General features: G+C 38.6%; 1 long non-coding RNA gene across 1 annotated transcript in view; it reads left to right on the top strand.

The window, feature by feature from the left end:
• Positions 1-27,739, top strand: part of LOC125409918 (uncharacterized) — a 206,836-nt gene that overhangs the window by 46,300 nt on the left and 132,797 nt on the right. Inside the window, exon 2 of the long non-coding RNA XR_015004355.2 lies at positions 16,615-16,693. This is a non-coding gene — a long non-coding RNA (uncharacterized LOC125409918). The remainder of the gene's footprint in view (positions 1-16,614; positions 16,694-27,739) is intronic.

The following is a 27,739-nucleotide window of genomic DNA, read 5'->3' on the forward strand; positions in this document are numbered from 1 at the left end:
TGATCAGTTCTAGCATTTTTAGAAAGAACAAATGAGGGAAAACAATTCAGTCCCACATGATTGAGAATTGGTTACAAATGATAAAAATGTAGCAACAGTTACACCTATAGATACAGGAAGAATTAATTTCAGTGCTAATTTCAGAGCTTCCAGTCATGACATGTTCATTGTTGTATAGACCATTCTTTTCACCTTTGCTGTTATTATTCATTTTCTGAAAACCCCAGAATTTTGGAATAAACCTGTGATGTAGTGTCCTACTGCCACTAGCCAGAAAACAACAACAACCCCACTTACATTTAGTAGAAACAGAAGCATTCACCACTACAAAAACGTTTGTCTGAACTTACCTTGTAAGTGTGACCATGTCATGCTGTCTTCTCTAAAGCTAGAAGTAAATAAGATCAACCCTACTTTAATAGCATGAACTATTAAATCTTATTTTCTCCTGTATATTCCAGAATCATTACTAGCCTGTAGCAGAAAAGCTAGTTATTTAGCAAAGTGTGCTGCTTTCTAGGGTACAGTTGTCTCCCAAATTGATGCTATGTTTTCCAGGCTACTTAGTCAATGTAGAGCTATGGAAATGGGCCAGTGGGGTGGAAATTACGGCTGTGCACTTCTGTGCTTAAACCAAGGAGATAGCATCAACTGATAGAGGCTGTGTAGACACCTGGAAAGCCAGGGAAGGCCTGTGCTTAATATAATGGTGTAAATGGAGCCTACTCTGCCTCCAACAACCATAGGTCTTAGAGTTTTCAGACAGGAGAAATAGAGTAAGGTCTAACTGACTGGGATTGGAGCTTCGTTTGGGGAACTATTAGCTTAACTTTAATGCGCCAACTCTACTGTTTCTATACTAGTCTAAAATAGTCTCAAGGAGTCACTTATATCAAGACTATTCCACAAATTTATTTGCTCAAAAAGGCAGTCTACATACGTCTAGTGGATGATAGAATTCAAGTAGATCGTTTTGAGCCAATATTTCAATATTACCTCTGCTGATTCTTTACTTTGATACTACATAAACTAGGACAGAATCACTAATGAGTGAAGAAAAATTTTCTAAAACATGACTTATTTTATCCTGAAACCAATTGTACTTCCTCCAGTTCTAAAAACCAGTAAAATCTGAATAATAAAACATTAAAATTGCATTATTTATCGAATCTAAACAACAGTTAAACGAGCCTGTTCCTTAAGGTCCTCTGTTTCACTTAGCCTTTTGGTGAAGGCAAATTTGCAATCAGTTTCTCCCTGTTCATCTTAGAGAGGGTGCTTTGAGTTCCCCACTCCACCCCAATTGAAAATGCAATAGTGACAGAAGTAGATGTTTATCTCAGAAGTTCTGAAAGACTGTTTACTTTTACATTTGAGACAGAGATATAAGAGATAGAAACTAAACATGGGCAGACCCTCCAATGATACCGCCTGTACAGACAAATATAAGAGCAGACATCTTCAGTTCGTTTAGAATTTTATTGACCCTGGTTCACATGCAGGGGATATCATACAAATGGTCACTGTAAATAGGTTCTTTTTGTTTTTATTTTTGGCGATTTTATTTTATTTCCTTATTTCCTTAATCTTTTCACAATCACCTTGTATGATTTAAATATTCTGAAGTTTTTTGAGAAGGAAATAGGTTAGGCTACTTTTTCTTCCCTTTGGTTTTGCTTTCTGACTTCCCCACCCCCCACGGCAGCACAGGCATCTGACCCCAAAGCTATTCCAGCTCCTGTCACAAAGCGGTAGTAATGGCCAGCTTTATCTCCTGTATTTTCCTCCAGAGCCTCTTCATTCATTGCTACTACTGGTGAAAATTAGCTTATCTGTTAATGAAAAGATTAGGACCCTTAATTAGGAACTGTATCTTTTATCCTCTTGCAGGCCACAGGCCCATTCTTCCTGTCAAGCCTTAGTTCAATGGAGATTAGGAAGGTGCTGAGGTCTCAAACATTTTCTTAACACCAGTTCGATTATGAACTGGTTAATTCCTGTATAGTGCCAGCTGCTCTGCCTTATAAAGGAATAGCAGAAAGATGAGTCAGTGTGATCCACTTGAGAGGATTTGTATATCATTCTAGGCTAGTAGAAAATATGACCTGTTTACAGTAAAGAAGCCTTTTTTTTTTTACCCTTATTTAAACCTTAAAAGTCTTTCTACCTCTGCTCTATCACCCAATTCCAAAGCTTATCCTCACTTTAAGAAAAATATTATTACAGCAGTACTTCAACTTACTGCTACCGATTTTCTACCTCAGCCCACTTGGGGATATAGTTTACAAATAGCAAGAATTTATTGATTGTTCTAAAGGCAAAGAAGTCCATGATCAAGTCATTAACCAAGGGTAACAACTCACAGAGTATGGCCTTTGGTAACTAAGACTTCATCAAGGCTAACAGAACAACAGCAAATTCATGGTTTTGAGTACCAAAGAAGTTCAAGGTGTGACCCTGGGTTCAGGTAAGTTGGTTTACTGGCATCCTCAGAAGTGTTTCTTTGCCCACTTTATTCTTCATGAGGGGACTTGGAAACTCTCTATAATCTGTCCAAAAAACCTCTGAAGATTTAAGACTTATGGCTTTTGGTGCCTAGAACCCTAATAACGAGTCTCTGTACCAATAATAGTTCAACCAGTAGACGTGGAGAAAAGAGGATTGTCTTGATGCTATAAACTTCCATTTATGGAAGCTGAGAGGAGAATTTATAGCTGATCTATAAGCTACCTTATGATACCAAGTGGCCTAAAGCTAGAGACAAATACACAACAGAAGACTTCCCAGTCAGGATCTGTGATGGTAACTAACTATCTGTCACATGGCCGACTATTTATTTCACACATGATTGTGATTACTATTATCATTATTAGAGTTACTTAAAAATTATTAGCCTATTATTAGTGCAGTTAGGGGACCTACCCAAGTTACTCATATATGGAGGGTTGGAGTATGGCTTCATAGTTTCTGTGTACCTGATTTCAGATTGTGGAGTGTTCTATACAGAATAGATTCACACTTCACACACACACACACACATATATATGTATGTATGTATATATACATATATATGTGTGTACATATATACATATATATAATTTTTTTTCTTTTATTTTCTTCTATATGACAGGTTTTCTTGTGTGCCTTCAATCTTTTCCTTGATATTTGTTCCTTCCTGCCCTTCCCTACATAGTCTTTGAAGAGAATTTAAAAGCAAAAATATACATTGCATTTAATTAAGAGGAAGTTCCTTTGATTTTTTTCATTTGGATATCTGATTTGATATAACATTAAAATTATTTTTATATGTTTTATTTCACTTCCAGGCAAATAAAACTAATTGTCCACTATTAGCTTGTATTAACTAAAAGCGCAATAGCAGACATGACTAACTTCACCCATCAAGATTTGACCTAGTTTACTTAGAAAAATGCATGCCAGATTAAAACCTACATATTTATCCTCTCTTTCAATTCCATGAGACTTTAAACTTAAGTGAAATTCTTTGTGTACTCCCAGCATTGTATAATCTATAATGGAAATTTTGCTATCCTGGCTATAAGAAAAAAGTTTAAAACTTCACTGGATGTAGTCCTTAGGACATAAAATTATAATTACAAATAAGTGGATCAAGTCATTAAAATATATTTTTCCATAAGAAAGACTATTTAAATGAGAACTTTGCATATCAGTAAGTTCTCTTAGAGAATTTGAATTGCTAGATTGACATTCAACTCCCCCACTCCAAATGCAAGACGAAATGGATATACTGAAATTTCTCTATTACTCTGGTCATTGACCTGTTAAAATTATCATAGGATGGTTTACCTCAGAAATTGTTATTAATGAGAAAATGAAAAAATGGTTGTTACCCAAAAGCTATCATTTCCAGAATGGCAAAAATTACGTAGGCGTTCATTTCAATTTCTCAGAGTGGCAGGGTAGAGTGAACTGGAATCAAATGCCTTCTCTGATTTTTAAATGAAAGTGTGATCATTCTCGTGGGTTCTGGGAGAGATGTAAGAATGGGGACTGGCCCATTCTGAACCCAACTCCTTTCCTCTCCTGAGTTTTGCTTTTGCTGGAGATCTGACTAGAGGTATGCACTTAGCAAGAGGCTGTGGGATGATCTCAGATCACCTTACCTTATTACTGTGAAGCTCAGGGCTGCATAATTTCTGAACCCTCTCAACTGTCTAGCCCTTTAGCAGTCAATATGTATTAGATGGTTAGGAAGCAAGTGTGCTTTCCTTAGAGAGAACAAACTGTGAGCGTTTTATAACATTTCTTTCATTTATCTGTCTCTTCAAGTTCAGGTCAGGATGAGGTTAGTTAATCTGCAGAAGGAGCAGTTGGAAAGCTGCTGGAGCTGGGTCCTGACTTCCTGTGTTTGGAGACAAAGGGTTGTTTCTTTGTCACAACAAGTCATCTCTTTGGGCTGAAAGTATTCTTGTGGGTGCTTTTGTAGTTGATCCCAACAGCAACTTGGTGGTTTTTACATTTTGAGCTTCTCTTGAAATGATGGATTTGAGTTTCCATTACATTTTAACACAATAGGTAGAAAACTATACATATTTTGTATCATGTTGGAGTGCTACATTTTAATAATATCGATTGTGGTCCAATAATGTAATTTTAGCATATTTTCAATAAAAGAAAACATTTAAAATTTACTTCTTACTTTGGCAAAGGTACTGCTCATATTCCTACCACTAATTATTACTTATTACAATAACTATAAAAATGTACTACAAGGAAATAAAAGTTAATAAAAAAAGCAAGAACACAAAGGTCTCAGAGGGGAAGATTTTTCAAAAATGTAAACATTTTGCTTCTAGTATGATTTAATCGGAAAAGAAGTTATGTTATCATTTTAAGTAACAAGAGTTGCATTTTACTGAAATTTTTATTGTAATTTTGAATAGCCCAGGTTATAGACTAGTTGAAGCCTCTACCCACTTATTTACTCTCCTCACTCAAACTGCAAACCATACTTCTTTAATTCATTAGTTTAGAATTTCACATCCCACTACCTTTGCCACCCAATGCATACCCTGCTTACCACACAGGTCTCCTTGGTTCTCACCTTCTTCCTGAAGGCATCGCTTCCATGCCTCTCTTGAATCTGAACTTATGCTTTATCAAATTAAGTCCATTTGGGCTGCTGTCCACATGATAAACTTTCTAGCTTACAAAGAGAAGAAGTTTAATTCTTATAGTGCTGGGGACTGCAGGGAGCATTTTCCAGGCTCCTTCCTGGCCCATAGCTGTTTCATGGCTCACCAAGAGGCCAAGAGTATATGTAGCTCCATCAGTTATGGCATTGCAAGGAATAGAATGTCTGTTTAAGATCCATCTCTGGATTACTGAGCAGTATAAAAGTCTATCCAATTTAAAGCAGGTGGAGTCACTATATGTGCATGCATGTACTTACACACGCATGTCATGGTAAATTGTGTGTGTGTGTGTATTTCAAATGCATGTATTATTTATATTTATGAGATCAATAAAAATGGGAGGAAAATACATTTCTGACCCGTTGTAATTAAAAAATATTAGTGTGTTAATCACACTTCAAACACCTTGAAGAACACATAGATAAATGCTCTGTTTCAGTAGCATAAGAAGCAGAGAACTAAATCATACATTGACTGTTCATTAATAAAATAGTTTGTGCACATAAAGTTGTTCTAAGTCAAAATTTAGCCAAACCAATTCTTTGACTACCATTTCTTAAATGAATAACGTGGATTCATTTCCATAATAAAATAACAATTCATTTATTCTGGAAAAAGGCATATTGGTGCAAGCAGGGATCGGTATAAGAATCACAGAACCTGACTACTCACATATCAGTAGGAAATGGATGATGATATTTCAGAAACAAAGCAGGGAAAATAGCCCATTAACTTGTGTGTTTGTGGGGTAGTTTGTCATCTTCTTCAGTCATTGTATCCAGTTTGGGAAAATACATTTAGCTGGGCACATATTTTCTGCTAACTCTCGGACTCTATACTCTTCCTTTTCTCCAGTGTCCAATCCTTTCCTTAACTCTCCTGACACATTCCCACATAGGACCTGTTTTGTGGAGGTCATTGGCTTTTGTCTACTCTTGTGGATGTCCCTGACTCAGGCCTGCTCCCACAGAGGTTTCTGGTCTGGGCCTGGCCCTGCAGAGATCACTGGCCTGGGTCTGATTCTGCAGAGATGGCTAGTTTGAACCTGTTCTGGTGGAGATTGCTGGCTTGGGCCTTCTCCTGTGGGTGTCCCTTTCTTCAGCCTGCCCCAAGAGGCATTATGCAGACATTAAGAGACCATGGATGCCAGCCCAGACTACTATACTCAGTAAAAATTTCAATCATCATTGATAGACAAAACAAGATATTCCATGACAGAGCCATATTTAACCAATACCCAACTACAAACACAGCCCTACACAAAGTACTATAAGGAAAATTATAACCCAAGGAAGTTAATGGCATCAATAAAAACACAGACAATAGATGATCTCACAGCAGCAAATCCCAAAGAAGGGAAAAACACACACAATAAAATCATACAAAAATGAAAACTAGATTAACAGGAGATACCAATCACTGGTCATTAATATCTCTTAATATATATGAACTCAACTCACCTATAAAAAGACACAGGCTAACAGATTGGATACAAAAACAGAATCCATCCTTCTCCTGAATACAAGAAACACACCTCAACCTCAAAGACAGGCATCGCCTCAGAGAAAAGGGTTAGGAAGAAATTTTCCAATCAAATGGACTGAAGAAACAAGCTAGCATAGCTACCTTAATATCTAACAAAATAGACTTCAAACTAATATTAATCAAAAGACACAAAGATCTTTTATATATGTTATAGGAAAAATCTATTCAAAAAGAAATACTGAACATCCATGTCCAAGGATGGACATGGATACAAGGGCACCCTCACATGTAAAAGAATCACTACTAAAGCTTAAGTCACATATTAAACCCCACACACTAATAGTGGGAGACTTCAACACCCCACTTTCACCACTGGATAGGTCTGCTAGAAAGAAAATTAACAGTGAAATAAGGGAACTAATCAGATGTTAAGATTCAAATGAATTTAACAGACATTTATAGATCACGCCATCCAAACATAGAAGTATATACCTTCTTCTCAGTGACTCTTGGAAATGTCTCAAAATTTGACCACATACTAGACAAGAAAGCAAACCTCAACAGGTACAAAAAATTGGAATAACCCCATGTGCTTTATCGGATCACCATTGCTTAAAATCAGAATTCTACAGCAACACCAATTTCAGAAAGCCCACAAACACATGAAAATTAAACAATGCTCACCTGAATCACCAATGAATCAAGGAAAAGATCTTCACCAACCCCACTTCAGACAGAGTATAGATGGATGCTATAAAGTAGACCCACACTAGCTTAGAATTGAGTATAATAAAAAAAAGTTCTTTATTTAGGGGTAGACTCACAGATCAAAATCCTCTTCACAAACAGGGAACAGGAACTGAATCCAGCAATTGAGAAAGGGAGAGACTGTTGCAAACTTTATATCTAAATTTATAGTACAAGATACCAAGCCCAAGAGGGCTGGTATCTTAAAGGCTATTGGCTGAAGGAGTTCCCACAACACCTACCCCTTTTGTCTAAATAAGAGAGTTGTAAGCCTAATAAATGCTATACCCAACACCTACCAAGTATAAACATTAGAATTGCAACTAGCACAAACAGTATCAAGCAAGAAACATATGCAAAATGTTTTAATAATTATCCTATTCTAAAGAGTCTAAGTCTAGTATTAGAAATGGTTTGGCTAAGTCATGAGAGGAAAGTAACTGTGACTATCTAGTCTTCAATCACACTGAAGACCTAAGAAGGGAAATAATATTACTTGAGTAAACAGGAAGTACAATCAAACAACTTCCAAGATGTGTAATAAATGACAGAGACAACTGGCTACCTGGATAATCACCCAAAGTCTTATTTGCAACATTGGAGCAACTAACTGTGGCTAAGTCCTAGAGTAGCTGACAGACCATTTTCGGAGGTAGAAAAATTTTCAAAACTGTTTTACCCTGTCTTGGCAAGGCTTGGCAGTCTTTTTTCTTGTATCTTGCTTGTTCTGTCCAGACACCCTGCATTTTGTCAGTGGTCAAAGCATAAGCAGTTCGTTGCCCAAAGGCCATGTTTTGCCAAAAAGAAAACAAGATCCAAGTGGAGTACCTTCAGTGCCCAACATTCTTTCGGGAATAGGTTGGTGCTGCCAGGAGCAATCGTGTCTCATGTCAACAGAATACTAAGTTATTTAAATGCCAGTTCTTTGAAGTGGTTGAAGATTATCTATCTTTGTGGACTACAATCTCTATGTATCTAAAGATCTTGATTAGCCTAACTATAAGTGTAATGAACATGTATGACTATTGGCCTCTAATTCTTAATACCTATATAGCTTAAAGAGTAGACCTCATATTAGAATATTAAACAATTTTTAAACAACTGAGCAGCAAATGAGGACAATGACCTAAAAATATAAACAATGTATAAATATCTTTATCAGAGGTAGAAATGTATAGTGCAATATGATAAATATATCCTAAAATTGTATAATGTACAAAATGTCCTAAACAGAGATAGAAGCATGCATGCATACAATATGAAAACTTACAATTGCATAGGGGTACAAATATTATAAACAGAAATAGGAACATATTCAATCTAACAGATATAATTTGAATATTTATCAATATACAAGAATCTATACCAATGTAAATTACCTATAAATAATAGCTTACAAATATTCACTCTATTCCTTACTATTATTATTAGTATGAGTTAGCTCATACCAAACTACCTTTTTTTATTAATTTATAAAAGTTACCATTTCTGCCCCTCCTCCCAAAACCCTCCCACTCCCCCCACTCCCTCTCCTCCTCCCTCTCCAGCCCTAAGAGCAGTCAGGGTTTCTTGCCCTGTGGGAAGCTCAAGTTCCTCCTCCCTCCCTCCAGGTCTAGGAAGGTGAGCATTCAAACAGACTGGATCCCAAAAATCCAGTACATGCGGAGGAAACAAGTCCCAGTGCCATTATCAATGGCTTCTCAGATAGTCCCCGTGCCAGCCACATTCAGAGAATCCGGTTTGATCACACGCTCGTTCAGTCCCAGTTCAGCTGGCTTTGGTGAACTCTCATTAGATCAGTCCCATTGTATCAGTGGGTGAACACACTCCTCACAGTCCTGCCTTTCTTGTTCATGTTCTCCCTCCTGCTCCTCATTTGGACCTTGGGGGCTCAGTCCAGTGCTCCAATATGGGTCTCTGTCTCAATCTCCATCCATCATCGTGTGAAGGTTCCCTCTGATCTTGCCTTCCTTGCTCTTGTTCTCCCTCCTTCTGCTTCTCATTTGGACCTAGGGAGTTAAGACCAGTGTTCCAATGTTGGTCTCTGTCTCTACCTCCATCCATCTCCAGATGAAGGTTCTATGGTGATATGCAAAATATTCATCAGTATGATTATGGGACAAGGCTAGTTTAGGCACCCTCTCCTCTGCTGTCCAGGGAACAATCTGGGGATCTTTCCTTGGACCTGGGAACCCCTATAGAATCAAGTCTCTTGTAAACTGTAAAATGGCTCCCTTAGTTGAGATATTATATACTTCCCTGCTCCCATATCCATCCTTCCTCCCTCCCCCATCCCAATCCCCCAAGGTTTCCCCAATCCTCCCCTACTCCATTCTCTCTAACCCTCTTCCCTTCCATCCACCTCCCCCCCGCCCCGTGCACCCAAGGTTGCCTGGAACTCTTGTCTACTTCCAATCTCCAGGAGGATAACTACATGATTTTCTTCAGGTTCACCTCTTATTTAGCTTCTCTAGGATCACGAATAATAGGCTCAAAGACCTTTAATTATGGCTAGAATCCGCTTACGAGTGAATACATACCATATTCCTCTTTTTGGGTCTGGGTTACCTCACTCAGTAAAGCGTTTTCTATTTCCATCCATTTGCATGCAAAATTCAAGATGTCATTGTTTTTTACCGCTGAGTAAAACTCTAATGTATATATGTTCCACACCTTCTTTAACCATTCTTCTATTGAGGGGCACCTAGGTTGTTTCCAGGTTCTGGCTATTACAAATAGTGCTGCTATGAACATAGTTGAACAACTGCTTATGTGGTATGATAGGGTATCTCTTGAGTATATTCCCAAGAGTGAAATTGCTGGGTCCTGAGGAAGGTTGACTTCCAGTTTCCTGAGAAACCGCCACACTGATTTCCACAGTGGCTGCACAAGTTTGCATTCCCACTAACAATGGATGAGTGTTCCCCTCACTCCACATCCTCTCCAGCATAGGCTATCATTGGTGTTTTTGAGTTTAGCTAATCTGACCAGTGTAAAATGGTATCTTATAGTTGTTTTGATTTGCATTTCCCTGATCGCTAAGGATGTTGAGCATGACCTTAAGTGTCTTTTGGCCATTCGAAGTTCTTCTGTTGAGAATTCTCTGTTCAGATCAGTATCCCATTTTTTAATTGGTTTAATAAGCGTTTGTCTAGTTTCTTGAGTTCTTTGTATATTTTGGAGATCAGACCTTTGTCTGATGAGGGGTTGGTGAAGATCTTCTCCCAGTCGGAAGGTAGACTTTTTGTCTTACTGACAGTGTCCTTTGCTTTATAGAAGCTTCTCAGTTTCAGGAGGTCCCATTTATTCATTGATTCTCTTATTGTCTGTGCTACTGGGGTTTTACCTAGGAAGTGGTCTCCTGTGCCTATGTCGTGTAGACTACTTCCCACTTTCTCTTCTATCAGAAAGGTTCAAAGTGGTCAGATTAATGTTGAAGTCATTAATCCATTGGGACTTGAGTTTTGTGCATGGTGATTAATATGGATCTACTTTCATTCTTCTATAGGTTGACATCCAGTTATGCCAGCACCATTTGTTAAAGATGCTTTCCTTCTTTCATTGCATACCTTTAGCTCCCTTGATAAGATCAGAAATGAAAAGGGGGACATAACAACAGACACAGAGGAAATTCAGAGAATCATTAGATCTTACTACGAAAGTTTATATGCCACAAAGTTGGAAAATGTACAAGAAATGAACTGGTTTTGAGATAAGTACCATTTACAAAAGTTAAATCAAGACCAGGTGAACAATCTAAATAGACCGGTTAGTCGCGAAGAATTAGAAGCTGTTATCAAAAACCTCCCGACCAAAAAAAGCCCAGGACCAGATGATTTCAATGCAGAATTCTACCAGAACTTCCAAGAAGTGCTAATACCTATACTCCTTAATGTATTCCACAATATAGAAACAGAAGTCATTGCCAAATTCTTTTTATGAAGCTACAGTTACCCTGATACCAAAACCACATAAAGACACAACCAAGAAAGAGAATTACAGGCCAATCTCACTCATGAACATCGACGCGAAAATTCTCAACAAAATCCTGGCAAACCGAATCCAAGAACACATTAGAAAAATTATCCATTATGATCAAGTCGGCTTCATCCCAGAGATGCAGTGCTGGTTCAAAATATGCAAATCTATCAATGTAATCCAGCATATAAATAAACTGAAAGAAGAAAACCATATGATCATTTCATTAGATACTGAAAAAGCATTTGACAAAATTTAACATTCCTTTATGATAAAGGTGTTGAAGAGATTGGGGATACAAGGATCATACCTAAATATAATAAAAACTATTTACAACAAGCCGACAGCTAACATCAAACTGAATGGAGAGAAACTCAGAGCCATTCCATTGAAATCAGGAAAACGACAAGGCTGTCCACTCTCCCCATACCTCTTCAATATAGTGCTTGAAGTTCTAGCAATAGCAATAAGACAACATAAGGGGATCAAGGGGATTTGAATTGGAAAGGAAGAAGTTAAACTCTTGTTATTTGTAGATGATATGATAGTGTACATAAGCGACCCCAAAAACTCTATCAAAGAACTCCTATAGCTGATAAACACCTTTAGTAATGTGGCAGGATACAAGATCAACTCCAAAAAATCAGTTGCCCTCCTATACACAAAGGATAAAGAAGCAGGGAGGGAAATCAGAGAAGCATCACCTTTCACGATTGCCACAAATAGCATAAAATATCTTGGTATAACTCTAATCAAGGAAGTAAAAGACCTATTTGACAAGAACTTTAAGTCTTTGAAGAAAGAAATTGAAGAGGATACCAGAAAATGGAAAGATCTCCCCTGCTCTTGGATTGGGAGGATCAACATAGTTAAAATGGCAATTCTACCAAAAGCAATCTATAGATTCAATGCAATCCCCATCAAAATCCCATCATACTTCTTCACAGACCTTGAGAAAACAATAATCAAATTTATATGGCAAAACAAAAAAACCAGGATAGCCAAACCAATCTTATACAATAAAGGAACTTCTGGAGGTATAACCATCCCTGACTTCAAACTCTATTACACAGCTACAGTTTTGAAAACAGCTTGGTATTGGAATAAGAACAGAGAAGTCGACCTATGGAATCGAATAGAAGACCCAGATATTAACCCATAAACTAATGAACACTTGATTTCCAAACTAACTTTTTATTTATTTTTTTATCTTCCATGGTAAAAATGTTATTTATTTATTTATTTATTTATTAGAAATTTCCACCTCCTCCCCGCCTCCCATTTCCCTACCACTCCTACCACCCCCCCTCGCCCTCTCCAGTCCTAAGAGCAGTCAGGGTTCCCTGCCCCGTGGGAAGTCCAAGGTCCTCCCCCATCCATCCAGGTCTAGGAAGGTGAGCATCCAAACAAACCAGGCTCCCACAAAGCCAGTGTGTGCAGTAGAATCAAAACCTAGTGCCATTGTCTTTGGCTTCTCAGTCAGCGCTCATTGACAGCCACATTCAGAGAGACTGGTTTGATCACATGCTCCATCAGTCCCAGTCCAGCTGGCCTTTGTGAGCTCCCATTAGATCAGTCCCACCGTTTCAGTGGGTGGACACACCCCTTGTGGTCCTGACTTCCTTGCTCATTTTCTACTTCCTTCTGCTCCTCATTTGGACCTTGGGAGCTCAGTCCAGTGCTCCAATGTGGGTCTCTGTCTCTGTCTCTATCTCCATCCATCGCCAGATGAGGTTCAATGGTGATATGCAAGATATTCATCAGTGTGGCTATGGGACAAGGCCATTTCAGACACCCTCTCCTCTGCTGCCCAAGGAACAAGCTGGGGACATCTCTTTGAACCTGGGAACCCCTCTAGAGTCAAGTCTCTTGCCATTGCTAAAATGGCTCCCTTAATTAAGATATCTACTTCCCTGCTCCCTTATCCACCCATCCCATTCTCCCAAGCTCTCCCGAATCCTCCCCTTCTCCCTTCTCATCTCCCCTAATATCCACCCCAACCCCACCCCTATGCTCCCAAGTTTTGCCTGGCAATCTTGTGTACTTCCAATATCCAGGAGGATAACTATATGATTTTCTTTGGGTTCACCTAATTTAGCTTCTCTAGGATCACGAATTATAGGCTCAATGTCCTTTATTTATGGCTAGAATCCACTTATGAGTGAGTACATATCATGTTCATCTTTTTGGGTCTCAGTTATCTCACTCAGTGAAGTGTTTTCTATTTCCCTTTACTCTGAGGTAGTGTCTGTCTTTGAGTTTGAAGTGTATTTCTTGTAAGCAGCAGAATGTTGGATACTGATTTCGTATCCATTCTCTTAACCTGTGCTTTTTATAGGTGAAATGAGTCCATTCACATTAAGTGATATTAATGACCAGTGGTTGTTAACTCCGGTTATTTTTTCTGGTGGTAATGTTTGTGTGTTTCCCTTCTTTGAGTTGTGCTGGTGAAGGGTTGTCAGATGCTTGTGTTCTTATGGGTGTTGTTGGGTTCTTCTAATATTTTTTGTGATTTTCCTTCTAATATTTTTTGTAAAGCTGTGTTTGTGGCTACTCATTCAGAGGTCTTTTCCATCTGGATTTATCTTTATTGTGTGTGTATCTATAATTTTTTTTTGACCCGGAACACTTTTTGTAGTGCTAAGTGGGCATGACTAGGAGGACTAGCTCCATGGCCCTGCCTGTTGGTTCTGCCGAGTCCATCATGGCAGAGGCACGTTCACTGCCTTTGAGAGTCATGCACACTGTCCCAGCTCCAGGGTCACAGTGTGTCTATGTTAGCATTAAGCAAGTTATCTAACTCTGCTCACAAACCCCATTTAAGTACTCTGCCTCCTGAAAGAGTGTTACTATTTGCACAACTAGTAAAAATGAGGAAGCTGACATTTCTTAAAGAAGTTGAGCATTTTTAAAACATAAAGCAAAGAAAGCTGGTCCATAATTCACAATCCCAGAGAAACCTAGGACAACACTGAGGACTAAGATCGATATACATAGATCTAATCTACATGGAAAGTAGAAAAGACAAGGTCTCTTGAGTAAATTGGGAGCCTGAGAACCTTGGGAAAGGGTCAAAGGGGAGGGGAGAGACAGGGAAACAAAACAAAACAAACAAACAAAAAAACAAGACTAAAAATACCACCACAGGCACTGTCTACCAGCAGGCACTTTCCTGTCATTGCCCTTGCTGCTAAGTACTCAATAAACTGACTTTTCTCTATTGAAAAAAACAAAAGAAGTTGCATGTTGTTTGCTGCTAATGCTGAATCAGGAAGACCTCTCTTGAAGGAACTGTGGTGCCTCTGCTCACTACCAGCGAACAGAGCCCATCAGAAAAAAAAATACAGCTTCCAAAAAGCTGCACTAAACTCTGTTCTTTTTGTGTCTAGAAGTCCTTTCCAAGCTCTCTCAGGTTTTACGTGGATGTAGTTGCCCATGTTTTGGTACCAATTTGTATATGGAGGCTGCTCATTCATTTCCCGACTGCCCAGACCTGAAATAATCACACAATTGAAATATTGTTTGGCCAATAGCTTAAGCGTACTTCTAGCTAGCTCTTGCATCTTAAATTAACCCATTTCTATTATTTTATATTTTATCACAAGGCTTGTGGTTTATCTATAAGGTTCCAGGGTGTCTGTCTCCTTTGGCGGCTACAGGGTGTCTCTCTGACTCTGCCTACTTTCTCCTACATCTCTGCTTGGAATTCTCACTTGCTTTATTCTACTTTCTCATAGACCAAAGCAGTTTTATTCATTAATCAATAAAAGCCACACATATACAGAAGGACATTCCATGTCAACAGAGTGCTGATCTCCAAAATATATAAAGAACTCAAGAAACTGGTCATCAAAGAACAAACAATCCAATAAAAACAATGGAGTACAGACCTAAACAGAGAACTCTCAACAGAGGAATCTAAATTAACTGAAAGACACTTAAGGAAATGTTCAGCATCCTTAACCACTAGAGCAAAGCAAATCAAAACAACTTTGAAATTCCACCTTATACCTGTAAGAATGGTCAAGGTTAAAAACACTTTGACAGCTTATGCTGGAGAGGAAATGGGGTTAAGAGAATACTCCTCCACTGCTGGTGGGAGTAGAAATGGGTATAGTCTCTTTGGAAATCAGTGCGGTGATTTCTCAGAAAATAAGGAAACGACCTCCCTCAAGATACAGACCCAGCGATACTACTTTTGGGTATATACCCAAAGGATGCTCAATTATACTACATATGATGTAACTGTTCAACTATGTTCATAGCATGTGATCAACTATGTTCATAGCAGTATTATTTGTGATAACCAGAACCTGGAAACAACCTAAATAGTCCTCGACTGAAGAATGGATAAAGAAAATGTGGTATATTTACACAATGGAGTACTTCACAACAGAAAAAATGATGACATCTTGATTTGCAGGCAAATGGATGGATCTAGAAAACATCATATTGAGTGAGGTAACCCAGATCCAGAAAGACAAATATCATGTGTAGTCACTCATAGGTAGCTTTTAGACATAAAGCAAAGAGAAGACAGTCTACAATTCACAATTCCAAAGAACCTAAACGACAGGGAGGACCCTAAAAGAGACATCTATGGATCTAATGTATATGAAAAGTAGAAAAAGACAAGATATCCTAGGTAAATTGGGAGTGTAGAAGGGGAGGAATGGAGGAAGGAAAGGGAACAAAGGAAAATATATAGGTTAATAAAAACAATAATAATTAAATAAATATCAAGAAAGCTTTGAGAATGAATAATAAAAATTATATATACACACAATGGATTTCTGTTAATTTGTAAAGAAAAACGAAATCATGAAACTTGTAGATAAATCTATAGAACTGAAGATACATTGTGGGAGGGAGAGTTATCTTCTTCTGGGAATGAGCTCTCCATAGGTTGTCCAATCTTTAAGTAGTCAGTCCTGGACATTTGTACACACAAGCAAAATTAAATGAATTCAATGGATTGTATATCTCAGTGTGCATAAATGTAAATGTATTTACATATACAGCTATGTATGTACACATGCAACAACAATTTTAAAAGATAATGGATTTGGGAGGAGGAATTGGCATTGGAGGAGTTGGGAGATGAGCAATATAGATGCAAGTTTCGTGTAGAAACTTTTCAAAGTTTACTTAAGAAAAATAGATAAGCTTAAGGTTACAGAAATCTTGCTGAGGTCACATGTCACTTTCGAATCCCACCATTTTACAGATGGAAAAGTGAGACTGGCTAGGCAAGAAGAGCAACCAGATTCATCTGAGAGCAGATAAGCTTTGCAGCCGTTCTCTGGGTGAGTCAGCATTCAGTAACTCTCGGGTACTCTCTAGGCCGCCTTCTGGGGAGATTTGAAAAGTGCAGATTTCTCAGTGATATCGCATCAGGGAGTTTGAAGTGAAGTCTTAGAAACTGTTTTTGGAATTAAACAAACTAGCAAACAAAGCCTAAACAACACTCCAGGTGATTCTAATTTTGTTCTGGGTGGTAAAGCATTAGCTCAAGGTGACATAGCTAATTAGTTTCACACTCATGTTTAGGTCTAATTTTTTCTGTCTTTTAGTTTTCTTTGCAGAGAATAAGTTAAGGGACAATCTAAGGGGCAGGAAGTACTTTAGGGTGAATGTTAGGTATCCATATTCAAGGTGTGAAGGAGACACTACTGATTGTGTGACTTTATCTGATTTTGAATGTTAGGAATCCATGTCTTCATCTATGATAGAGAGATGGTAATAGTGTTGCCTGATGCAATCCCTCTTATGAGATTTAAACCCATTAGCTTTTACTAACTATGTACCTCACCAGTATATAGAAAGGCTATAGGGCTGGTTGGTGGTGGTGCATGCCTTTAATCCTCATAATCAGGAGGCAGAGGCAGGCAGATCTCTCTGAGTCTGAGACCAACCTGGTCTACAAGAGCTTGTTCCAGAATAGCTAAGGCTGTTACACAGAGAAACACTGTCTTAAAATTCCACACACACAAAAAGAAAGTCGATAGAATTACATTTTTTGTCTAATGATTCCTGACATTTTTTTGACTCCCTGTTATAATGAAGTTGTTTTCATTCTACCTTCCAGTTTTGCCTGTGTATGTAAATAAGGTCTGCATATATATGCATTTGTATGTTGAACTGTGAGGTTACATGTGTGTGCATGTGACATGTACATGTAGAAATCCTAAAGTTTGTGTTGGGGGACTTCCTATATGTCTCCACCTTTTTCATTAAAGCAGGGCCTTTTGAGATCACCTGTAACTTGCCAGTAATGATAGTCTAGCCCACTAACTTGCTTTCTGTTCTCCTATCCTCTTCCTAGTCTCTGACTCCTGGAATTACAGATAAGTAACCATGACTATATGGCCACTAAGGAAAGAACTACAGCTTTAACAATAGTATGGCAAGCATTTTACCTGCTGAATCATTTCCACAGCTCCTTTCTCTTTAATAAATATTTGTGTCTCATATCCAAAATTTATAGTAAAACCTTTACCATTTCTCAAAAATTTTAACATATCTATTTGGATCTTTGTATATATGTGCCCCTTTGTACGTATGTGTAAATGTTCAAGTGTATGTGGTTGTCGGTTCATGTGCATATGTGTGTACACATATGTGGAAGACAGAGGACAACTTTGGGTGTTACCTACATTATTTATATATTTATTGAGTCAGTGTCTCTCTTTGGTCTCAGACTCCCTTAGTGGACTAGACTGGCTGGCCAGTGAACCACTGGGTTCTGCCTGCTTTTATCTCCTGGTGGTAAGATGACAAATGTTCACAACTCTCCTAGCTTTTTTAAAATGGGATTTTGGAATTCAACTCATGTCCTTATACTTACATGATAAGACTTTACTTCCCAAGATACCTCTTCAGCTCCTTTATATAAGTATTGGTACAGACAGTTGTTTTCATTGCTTTTCTTGAGACAAAATACCTGATGAGTGATTTAAGGAAGAAAGGGTGCATTCTGGCTAACACATGGAGGCAATGTATTCAGTTGGGATGGGGAAGGCAGCAGAAGCAAGCCTGTCGGGCACATTGCAGCCACAGTTAGTGAAGAGTGAAATGGATGCTGATGTTCAGCTTTCTTTCTTTCTTTATTTTATTCAGGCCATTCCTCAGCCCAGGGAAGGGGGGCTCACACCTTTAAGGTAGTTGTTCACACTTCCATTAACCTAGCTTTTATTATCCACTAGAGAGCTGTCTCCAAAGTGAATTGAGGTCCTATCAAGTTGAAATCATAAACTATCAGAGTTGATAGTCTGGATTTCAGCTTCTCCTGTAATCAAATGGGACATTTTGACCCACCAACTGCCCTCCTCATTATATGGCATTGTCATTTGCATCAGGGAAGCCCAGTCCCATGCTAGTACTGAGATTTCCCACTCTTCCAGAGACTACTTTCTGCTGTATTATCAATGTCATATTCTAGGAAGCTGAATCAACTAAATGTATTCATCTCAAAAGTTTATTAGGAACATGGGGTTAGAAGACAGGAAGCTTATAATCCTTTTGTCTCAATTTAGTAAGACTCTAATGCCCTGGAGGGATTTGGCTGAGTTTTTAAAGGGCTCTACATGGTTCTTCATTCTCTACCAGTGGCACACACACAAATCCTCTTAAATGTGAATGGTTAGGCCTGCCCACTGCACAGGTGTGCTGTGATGCACTATGAAGATTGTGCTAGTGCAAGCTATTCATGGAGATTCAATGAGAAAAAATTAAAACTCAAAACCAAAATCAATACTTATCTCTTTGTACCTACTCAGTAGCTGTAGACGCTGGCTTTCATGGGTAATAGATTTAAGCTCCACTGAGACTGAATTCTAAAATTGATAGACTTCTCCATAGTCATTAATTAATAGTGTGCACACACAGAAAAATAACCAGGCGGAACACTTAGAAATGAAATTATTGCTGAAGCACTGACTACATAGTTTTTAAGTGGTCAGTCAGGTGAACAAAATGAATAATTAAATGTGCTGCACAGGCGGGCAGCATGGCAGGCAGTCCAACAGGTTTCTAATTCTCTGAAGAACGCACCTCTTGCACAGACATCCACATTGATTTTATCCTTATGGATTTCCCTCGACCCCTTTGTAGCTGTGTTTTCTCTGTGAGAGTTTAGAGGCGTTCCTGCTTCATAGTGTGTGATCTCATAAAGGATGCTTTAGGGATTCCTTGCAGTAAGTAGCTGAGGACTTCATTTCAAGCTGGGAACCTGTGGAGAAGCAAGAATGAATCTGGTGCTAGCATAATGAAAGTTATGCTACCTCTTAGCTCTCTTTATATTTGTTGCAATGTAATTTCCATGGGGAATTTTTTTCTTAGAAAATGCATATCTTACTGAGAATAGCTGTTATGAATTGAAGTTATGTCAATTTATGAGTATATTTCTTGAGAGGGTTTTTATTCTATTCTTGATATTATGGGAAAAAATTGACCCAGGCCAGAGGAAGAGGAAATTATATAGCAGTTTGAAATCATGTGTATCTTTTAGTTTCCTTTTATACACTGCCATTCTTTTCTGGATGTTTTTAGAGATTTATTTGACCATTTGCATTCTTGTTTCTTAAAATATATTTTTTAACTTTTTACTTATTTTTATTTGTGTACATTTGTGGTATATGTGCCCATGTTGTGTGCTGGTTCCCATAAAAGCCAGAAGAGGGTGTCACCAGTTGTGAATCACCTGATATGGGTGATCAGAACTGAACCTAGGTTTTCGGCAAGAGCAGCAAGTGCTCTTAACCACTGTGGCGTTTCTTTAGACTTATTTATTTTCTTATTTATTATTTTGGGTTTGTAAAAAACGGATTGCATCTGCTCTTTATCAACGTCAAACCTGTACATGATGCATTCTGATTGCTTTTGCCCCTGTTATATCCCATTATCCTTACAAGTTCTTTTCCTCACATTCTCCTCTGAATACAATAAGTTTAACTAATCCTTGTGAATTTCATGCATGCAGACAATGCATGTTGTTCATATTCCCCCTCCTCCCATCTCCCTAAATCTTCCTAGACCTACCACCCTCCACCTTCATCTCCCCTCCTCCATCTTTCATGTCCTTTATTTTTATCCCTAACCTAGGCCAGTTCTTCCCACCCATATGTGTATAGGGCCATCTACTGGAGCATGTCTCATCTATCAGAAACCATACCTTAAAGAAATCTGACAATCCCATCTTAACAGCCATCAGTTGTCAGTGTAATTCCTCAGCTTGAGTGGGGGCTCCTGAGCCCCTCCCCACTCCATGCTGGAATGTTTTCTGACTTAGTTTTGCATAGATATTACATAAATAGCCACATCTCCTGTTAGATCATGGCATTGGTCCTGCTATATCCAGAAGATAAAACATTTTATGCACATCTTCCTGACCTCTAGCTCACATAATCTTTTTCTTGCTTCTTCTATAATGTTTCCTGAGACTTGGGAAAAGGGTGTGTCATGTGTGGATATTTGTTACAGTCAAATGGTACTTTATTTAACATTTGCTGAGTACGTATTCAGTGTTGGTAGTACTATACTAAAGCTGCATAGATTATTAACTAACAAATAAATACAAGTCCGTTCACACCAAAAATTGTTGGCTTGAGCATGGCTGATGAACTCTAGTTTGCTGTCCCTTGGATACCAGCCTCATGGGGCCAGCAACAATAGAAAAAACTTGAGGGGCTGACAAAATGGAGGTGTGGTAAAGGATATGGGAGGTTATCAGCTTTCTCTGGCTCTTTTCTTCCTTTGCAAGGTCATGTTTTTCAAGACATCCTGAGTTCTGCCCATTCAAAGAAGGGCTACTACTGCCTAGCTTGGGGCATGGAGAGCTCTACTTCCTGTGTTCTGTGAAATGGATTTATTTTCATGGTTCAGGCTTTCCCAGAGGAGAGAATCACAGTCAGAGCTCATATTCCCTGATGTTCTGATGGTATTCCTCTTTTGCTTTGCTTGCAAGTTAGAGTCATGAGCCTGGGAGCCTTGCATTTGAGGCAAAGCCTTAGCCCATGATTTTTGTCAGGACTCAAATGGTAGACAAGAAGAAGGAAAATGGCTGTTATTCCTCAGGCAGACCTCAACAGGAATAGAAAGGAATGTTCTGTTCAGATGATGATCCAGGCAGACATGAGGGTCCTTGAGAAAGCTTGCCAAAGGCCTCTGCTGAGCGCAGTTGAGTTTCATGGGTTTGCCAGATCCCAGAGCTAATTAGGCTCAAGCAGAAAGAAGTTCGACATTCCACAGCCTGGCTAGTCTCTTTCAAGACTTCTTCTTTGAAGTCAGAGCATTTCCCATTGTTTATGCAAGCTTCGGCTCTTAGCTTTTTCCAAAACGGATTTAAGGGAGCTTAAACATTAATAAAAATAAAAACCAAGACTGTGTTTAATGAGCCAAGAGCAAGCCTATCCAAAGAAAGGAAATGGAATAAATGTGGGAGGTGGGAGCTAAGCTGATTGCTTCACTGGGTACTGGGTTTGGCACAGAAGGAAATTTTATTGGGTTGTTACCAGGGTAGTTCAGCATTCAAAATCTCAGTTAGAGGAAGATGCCTTGTCAGACTGAGGAACTGATCATGCTATGGGGGTCAACACCCAGTCCCCTGTTCTGTGTACACTAGTGCCATTCTTATTTCTGTCAGAATTTGGTTTACAGAAAGATCACTTTTGGGGACTACTAACAGTATGAAAGCTAGATACAACTCCTGAGGGTAAATGTAATGGTAAAGGAGTTAGCTAGCTAGCTTTCTTCCTTCCTTCTTTCATTCCTTCATTTCTTCCTCCTTTATTTCTTTGTATGTGTATGTGCAAATATATGTGTGCACACATGTGAGTGTGGTGCATGTGATTGGAAGTCAGAGCACACACCCACAGGTAGAAGCCGGAGGAAGACATGTGGTGTCCTGTTCTGTCATTGCCTTGCTGATTCCCTTGAGACAGGGACTCTCACTCAACCTTGTGCAAGGCTGAAGACTGTGCAATCCTATTGATTCTATCGTCTCCTCTTTCTCACATAGTCCTGCTCATTATAAGTTCATGCAAACGTATCCAACTTTTCACATGAGTACTTGGTGTTTAACATGGGTTTTCACATTTGTGCTCTTTTACCGAATCTTCCCCTGAGCCTGGGAAAAAAGAATGTGAATCCATTCATGATATAAACAAAAGAAGAAAGTATCTTTCTTCTTGACTCGGCATCAGACACCTATGCCTAGTTGGTAGTTGAGCAAACCCTACAGTAATGATTCTGATCTGACTCCACCTTGTCTGATGTGAGTCCATTTACTGTTACTGTAACCAAAAATACAGCATTAATTGCTATATAAATAACTGATTTAGGTCACAGCTTTTATGGGAGAGAATAGGTATTAATGCATTTGTTAATTTGGGTGTATATTTATATGTAGATGTGTATGTGTGTAGGTGTGTGTGTGTATGGAATACGAAAGTCAATCTCTTTAATGAGGCTAGAGATCCTAAGAGACCTTTGTCTAAACCTCTTCAACAATGAGATTGCAAGAACATGCTACCATGTTTTGCTTTTACATAGGTTCTGAGTATCAAACTCAGATCCTCCTGCTTGTGTGGTAGACACTTGCTAACTGAACTATATTCCCATCTCCTAGTTTATAGCTTTCAAGGTTGAAAAGTCTTATATTAGGTGTCTTTGTTGTTAATCTCTAATGGTGTTTCATGGTAGATGAGATCACAATTGCAGAAGGAACTGCATAAGAAATCACATAGCAGGGAAGAAAGCAAGAAAGTTTCAGGGGCCAGGCTTGTTCTTTGATAGCAGTTTGCTGTCATAAGAACAAACTCATTCACATCGTTCCCTTCCTAAAGCAAATCCCCAATGAACCTTACTTTCATTAGGCCTCAGCTTTTAAAGGTTTCACCATTTCTTAATGTTTCATACCAAGGACTAAACTTCCAACATGTATGTCCTTGAAGAAAAAGCCATACCTGACCCATACCACACAATAGATCATTCAGTCTTTTTCACACCATTCCAATGAAACAGACAGATTTATAGCAGTATCATTTAAGGTGTATAGTGAAGAGTTACATTTGAAAAGTAAATGTCACACCCTAGAATCATGAGAAGGGAGCCTCAATTGAGGAATTGCCTAGATCAAGTTGGCCTGTGAGACATGCATATTGCAAACAGAGCAGTGGGCTGCATTCCCACCCGGATCCTGGCTAACTTACCCCTGAAATGATTACACGGAAACTGTATTTTTTAAACACTGACTGGCCCATTATCTGTAGCATCTTATTGGCTAACTCTCTCATATTGATTCAACCCATTTTTAATAATCTGTGTCTTATCACGTGCTCATGGCTTACTGGGAAAGATTCAGCATGTCTGACCTGGCAGCTTCATGGCAGGCAGTTCTCTGACTCTGCTTCCTTCCTCCCAGAATTCAGTTCTGCCTACCCCGCCTACCTATGTTCTGACCTATCAGGCCAAGCAGTTTCTTTATTAATTAACCAATGAAAGCAACAGATAGATAGAAGACTCTCCTACATCACATGTAGGTGTTCCATCACTGGGGAATTGTCTTTGTTTTTTATAGATGTAAGAAGCCCCAGTGAATTGTAGGCAGTACCACTCCCTAGCTATGTTCCTGAGCTATGTTTGTCAGGGGAAAGCTAGCAGGAAGCACGCAGGCAGCATGGGTGCATTGGTTTCCCTTTGCGTTTGACAACAACTACGCATTTCTGTATTGAAGTTTACAGAAATAGTACAATCTTAAGTGGCCAATCGCATGTGTTCCGTTTCTAAGGTGTGATATATTGTAGTTGTTTAGTTTCCTTAAGTTGAAGCTTTCTGAGATGTTTTCTAGGAATACAAAGTGAACACTTTAACTTATTTTTGTGTAGCACAAAACCAGTGTGTAAAACTAAAAGAAAGTCACTTAAAAAGGAATACAATACAAGGTATGAGTTTGTATGTGTGTGTGTGTGTGTGTGTGTGTTTAACATAATTTAACTGGCAGGTTTTAAAGAGTGATTGTGGCTGCATATGAAAGTGAATAAGCACATGTTTTTGCATCATGCGTGCATATTTACACTGAACCATGGAAAGTGGGAGCGGCTCCCTACAAGTTCAGCTATTCATACAAATTAGATGTATTTTTTATCTTTGGCTTCTCAGTCCGCCCTCAGTGTCAGCCACATTCAGAAAGTCTGGTTTGATCACATGCTCATTCAGATATTTTTTAAAAAAAGACAGTACCTTCTTGCTCTCTTATTTTCCAAAGATAGCTGTAACGAAAACAATAAAATGTGTGTGTGTTAAAATGAGTGAGATTTATTTTCAGACAGTCCTGAAAGTTGAAAATCTGAAGTCAAGATGGTAGGAGATCCTGACATTTTTCTGACAGTTTTTCAAGGCTATCCTCCTTTTCCAGCTTCTGGGGTTTGCTGGCAATCCTTTCTTTTCCTTGGCTTGTAATAGACCACTACATCAATATGCCAGCCTCCGCCCACTGTGTTTTACATTTTCTGTCCCCCATGTGTAACTATCCGTATATCTAAATTTTGAAATTTCCCACTTTTTGTAACAATAATATTTAAATAGATTGAATCTATACTAACGGCACCATTTTATTGCAAATACTTCTATAATGACTTTTTTTTTCCAAATAAAATCACATGCTGAGACACTGGATAGATAAGTATTTTGTAATATTCTTTTCATTGGGGAGGGGAGGGAGCACAAGTGAACTCTTAGCACTTGCATATTACACTTTAAAAAGAAGCCTTGGCTAAAGATAAGCACTCTATCCTGGCTTCCCTGCTCACTGTTAGTTCTTTAGTGCCTGTCTGCTTTCTGTCTCAGAAGACTGACTCTTTCAAGTAACATTTCAGGAAAGGTAGTGTGTAGGTAGGCTTCTAGCCAAATTCTTTTCTCCTTTGAGTTTTATAATTTTTTCCATATAAAGATGGGTTTTTTTTCTGAGGACCAAATTAGGGTGTTAGCATGAGTTCTGCCAAAATCCCAGCAGTGGAGCATTTCTTTTCATCATAGAAAGGGGCCTAGGAAAAAATGGCCTGGAATTCCCTTTAACTTGATGAAAGAACCAATAGCCCTACAGGTTAAGTGACTAGTCCAAGGTCACATGCTAAGAGTCAGAGCCAGAAAAAAAAAATAACCCTCAAATGATCAATGCAGATCAAGCAAATGCCATTGCTTCCACCTGTGAGCTTAGTCCAATGTTTGAATTTCCTTTGAACTTGACTGTCAGAAGTGATGGGTCTAAAAGTCAGGCCCTTTCTCGAACCTCACTTATTGATCAAAGGCTCTTTACTTCGGCTGTCCATTTCAAATACCACAAGCTTCCCACATAATAAAACAAACAAAATATTGACCTTAATAGAATTAAGAAATGAAAATATCAGAATAGTTTAAGACTATTATTTTACCTTAATGCAAAGAAGGTTTCTTGATAGAGTCTTGGCATAGGGGGGGTTAATTAAAATTGGAAGTACTAAGAGGACAGCATTGTGATCTGTGGAAAGGTTTAGGGACAGAGTGGACACCACTGTATTTTAATGTTGGGTCTCCCTCGTATGACTCGGTGATTTTGGAAATGACATTCATCATCAGTTTCTTAAATCTCAGGTGAAATCCATCATCCTTAACTCATAGTAACACTTTCCAACTATAACTGGGTTTTGATCTAGCAGTATAATTCAGTGTTTGGGGACTTATTAATGTACTTTGGAAATAATCCAAAAATAATTATATTTTTCCTGATCAGTTTTAGATAGAGTTATGCAAAATCCCAGCAATTCCTGTTAACACCTATTTAACTTTGGCCATTTTCCCCCTAAACTTTTAGTTATTTCTTTTCTGAAAGATAATGGGAAGGATGATGTAAATTTTTGTGATGGTGTACATTGATTTTTCACTTGACAGGATTTGGTGTCGCCCATGAGGTAAGCTTTTAGGCACACCCATGAGGGATTGTTTTAATTATGGTAACTGAAAAGGAAAGCCTCCCTCACCTACAAACAGCACATTTGTGATGTGGAATTCCCCTCTATATAGTATGAATATGTTTTATTATCATTGGTTTATAAAGAAAGTGCTTTGGCCTATGGCAGGACAGAATAGAGCTAGGTGGGAAAATTAAACTGAATGCAGGGAGAAAGAAGGCAGAGTCAGGCAGATGCCATGTAGCTGCAGACGGATGCCAGAACCTTACCATTAGGTCAGAACCTTGTGTTGATACACAAATTAATAAAAATGGTTAATTTAAGATGTAAAAGCTAGCTAGGAATATGCCTAAGCTATTGGCCAAACAGTATAGTAATTTATATAGTTTATGTGTGATTATTTAGGTCTGGGAGGCTGGGAAAAGAATGTGCAGTCTCCATTTACAAATATGGGTGGCATCTTCTATGGGCCAGGATGATGTGCTATATAAGCAAGAGAAAGCTAGTTGAACATAAGCATTCATTTCTACCAGCTTTCTGAGTATGACTGTGATTTGATCTATCTACCTCTGTTTATGACACAAAGACTTCCCAGCTCATTACCATTTTCTGCTGTTTACCAGGATGGAGTGTTTCTTTCAAATTAAAAGGCAAAATAAACCCTTTCTCCCTTAGGTAGATTTTGGCAGGGAATTTGTATCACAGCAGCAAGAAAAGTAACACAGTAACAATACATTTCAAAAATGCTGTGATAGGGGAAATGGAATGGGTGATATTAATGTCTTTATTTTATTTTTATGGAAGGAAAGGGTTTATTTCCACTTATAATTACAGATTGCATTGAGGACAGTAGAGGCAAGAACGTGAAGTCATTTCCTGTAGTGCTCCACAGAAAGTCACTTAACAACCAAAGAAATATAATTCTCTCTCTCCTTTCCCTCTCTCCCTCCCTCAATTCCTTCTCTATCTTTTCTTCTCCCCTCTCTGCTTCTGTCTTTCCATCTGTCTGTTTCTCTCTCCCTCCCTCCCTCCCTCCCTCTCTCTCTCTCTCTCTCTCTCTCTCTCTCTCTCTCTCTCTCTCTTTCTCTCCCTCTCTCCCTCTCTCTCTCTCTGCTTTGCTAGCTGCCTCACTGGCTGGCTTATATTCAGTAGCTTTATTATAAAGTTCTAGATAATGCTTCCCACAGTGGGCTTGCTCTCCTATAACAAGTAGCAATCATGACAATCCCCTTGAGACAAGCTCAGCGGTAATGTGATCTATAGAATTTATCAGTTCATGCTTTCCTCTCGGGTGGCTCTGTGTTTATTCAAATTGACAATTAGAGCTAACCAGGACTGGCTTAATATTCATTACAGTTTACTCTTTCAGGACAATGTAGAGGGTTTGGTATGAAGTAGGAATCCCAG

The sequence above is a fragment of the Myodes glareolus genome, chromosome 11, assembly GCF_982192425.1.
Source record: "Myodes glareolus chromosome 11, mMyoGla1.1, whole genome shotgun sequence".
Lineage (NCBI taxonomy): Eukaryota > Metazoa > Chordata > Mammalia > Rodentia > Cricetidae > Myodes > Myodes glareolus.